At 63.7% G+C, this 2,781-nt stretch overlaps 1 long non-coding RNA gene across 2 annotated transcripts in view; it reads left to right on the plus strand.

Annotated features, from left to right (window-relative positions):
- The first annotated feature begins 759 nt into the window (after positions 1-759).
- LOC115286294 overlaps positions 760-2,781 on the plus strand; it is a 2,387-nt gene continuing 365 nt past the window's right edge. Inside the window, exons 1-2 of one of the 2 annotated variants that reach the window (XR_003905969.1) lie at positions 760-1,098; positions 2,173-2,360. This is a non-coding gene — a long non-coding RNA (uncharacterized LOC115286294). The remainder of the gene's footprint in view (positions 1,099-2,172; positions 2,361-2,781) is intronic. The other variant, XR_003905970.1, reaches the window with a different exon arrangement.

A 2,781-nucleotide genomic window follows, 5' to 3' on the forward strand; every position in this document is an offset into this window, starting at 1 on the left:
CTCCACAGAAATCGGCCTCACATTGTTTCATGTTGGCAAAGTACGTTGGCAGGGCCCCTGCCCCTCCCCCCACCGCCCCCTCCGGAGGGGCCGCACCGGGCAGCGGGAGAGACCCCGTTGGGCCAGCTTCGTGCCCTTGGCACACGAGAGACGTAACTGCTCGGGGTCAGGGGGACGGCTTCTCACGTGACTCCAGGCACGGAGGTGTTGGGCCTCCAAAGAAACCCCGCCCAGGTGACTGTCCCAGGCAGGTACCAGGGCCACACAGGTGGTGCCGCAAGCGGGGCGGGGGAGGGGTGTACCTCTGCCTTCCCGGCTCCTGCTCCGAACCCCACCTGAGCGGGGGCTGGGGCGCCGGGGAGGGAGGTGCACGCCGAACAGTCTCGCTTCCAACCGGAAAGGATGAATGTGGAACATGTCCTGGTGACCCCAAGGCACAGGAGTCCCAAAGGGGCTCTTGGAGGGCCTTCCAGGGACTCTACCCATTCGGCGGGGCCAGGTGCCCTCCGTGTCACCCCAGTCCTCGGCCCACACCCCCTGCCAGGTACCTTCTGACCCCACCCCACCCTGACCCACCCCACCTGTGATTCCGTCACTGTCTACCCCTCATCCTGGCTCCACCCCCTCTTCTGTCTCAGCCTCACTCTGACCCCAGCCCTGCCCTGTCCCTAGCTCCCCCTTGCCCCCGCCCCCGTCCTCAATCAGCCCCGCCCCTGCCCCGCCCCTGCCCCACCCCGGTCCCGCCCCGGCCCTAGCCCCGCCCCGGCTCAGCCTGCCCAAATGGAGCCTGAGCCTGGAGCCCCCAGCTCAGGTGAAAGGTTCTCTCTAAATTGCCTGGGACTATTTGTAGCTTGGGGCATTTGGGTGATAACTGGAAAGAGGGTCCCTTGGGCACACCCTGCACTGCCGGGACGGAAACCTTGCACCCGCCTGTTCCCCTGGGCGGTCTGGACAGATGCACGGCCAGGAGGGGCCAGGTGGCTCTGCTGGGCATCCTCACCACCGGCTCCCGGACGGGCCCAGCCCTCGCCCCTTCCTGCACCTCTCACCCACCGGCCAGGGGGCCCGGCGCGCCCCGGTCTTAGCCCACTGTGGCAGGTAACTGACTTCTGTCCCACGGAAGGGGCCGTGGGGGTGAGGGCAGGAGGGGGCAGGGGGTCCTCACCCGGTGACTTCTGTTCTCGAGCGGAAAGTCAGGGCTGGTGGGGACCGGCCAGTGGAGGGGGGGCAGCAGAGGGGCTGTGGGGGGGACTGGTGTTTCCAGCCGGTCACAAGGCTGTGGACGGCATCCCGGGTCCTAGGTGCATCTCAGGAACACGGTCCCTGATGGCCCCCTTTGGGCTGGGACCCCCTGGGAGCCTGTGGCTGCACTGGCACCAGCTCAAGGGCCCCCCACCACTGGCCTGCAGGCCGAGGAGCTGCCCTCTTCGTGGTGGAGGGCGGGGCCATCTTCCCTGGGGCCCCAGCCCGAGCTTTGGTGTGACGCAGGTGACTTTAGACAATGACCCACGAGACAGCCGTGGGAGGTCCACAGTCTTCCAGAGACACGCGGGCAGGGGCCAGTGGACTCTAGCTTTGGTGGCAGTGGTCGGGGAGGGTGGGGTTAGAGAACTCGGATCTGATGGAGGCAGGTGCTGGCCCCGGGAGGAGCCCTCGGTGAAACAGGGCTGTGTGGGGGCTCGCCGGCGGGCCCTTGGTGAGCGCCTTGGGGACCCGCTCCACGGTCCCTTTGTGCAGGGGGGTGTCATGGAGGAGCCCTGGGGGGGTGGGGAGGACCCTCACCTCTGAGCATGGGGCGGAAGACCCAGGGTAACGTGTGGGCTGAGGTTGGGCCCAGCTCCATGGCGGGGCCTCGAGCCCGAAAGTGGGGGCGGGCGGCCCACACCCCGCGTGCTGCCAGTGTCTGCCTGGACCCTTGTCCCGGTGCACTTCTCAGGACGTCCCCTTGACTGGACAGCACGTTTCAGGCCAGCCCTGGCTCTGGGACTGACCTTCGGAAGACGGCTCCACATCTTTTGGGTATGAAGACAGCCGGCCCGTGAGGCAGGAAACGTGTACACCGGGCCGTGTAAACTCCCCTCGGTCCCCGTCCCGCACGTGGTGTCACGTCTGTGTGCACACAGCTGCCTGAGCTCACGCACCAGAAATAACCCCCACTCGGCTGCCGCGCAGGGAAGGGAGAGGGCCCTCCGGGAAGCGTGTCGTCAGCCGTGAGGAGGGACCGAGGTGGTGTCTCTGGAAGTTTCTCTGGCCGCCCCCCTCTCTGATGACGCGTCCCTGGCCACTGCTCCGGAGGCACCTCGGGGGAGTCCTGGAGGGACTGCTCTGGGCCAGAGAGCTCCGGGAAAGCTCGATGAAAGGTAATGTGAACGGACTCAAGGTTTGTAGGAAGAGTGTTCTGTGATGTGTAGAAAAAAGCAGAAGATGAAAGCTGTCTGCACAAATCAAAATATGTATTTTTAAGTGATGGTTAAGTACGTCCTCATTTACTTGGATTGTCAGTCCCGAGGTTCCTGTCCTTAAGTTCTTAGGAAACCAGCCTTTGATTTATTTTCCACAAAGTGAATGTTTGCGTCGTGCGTAGGCCTGCCCCGTAGAGCGGCCTCAGAGCGGCGAGAGGCCGTCGGGACTGAGTTCCTCAAACTTTGATCTACGCTATGTTAAAATATTTTTCCCCCAAACAAACAAAGTTCCACTCTTCAAATCACGCAGACCCCTTCTTGGAAGCCATGTGAAAAACCTCTAAACAAATCTGGATCGTTTACGAATCCCCTTCTCCTT

Source organism: Suricata suricatta, chromosome 3 (assembly GCF_006229205.1).
Source record: "Suricata suricatta isolate VVHF042 chromosome 3, meerkat_22Aug2017_6uvM2_HiC, whole genome shotgun sequence".
NCBI classification, from domain to species: domain Eukaryota; kingdom Metazoa; phylum Chordata; class Mammalia; order Carnivora; family Herpestidae; genus Suricata; species Suricata suricatta.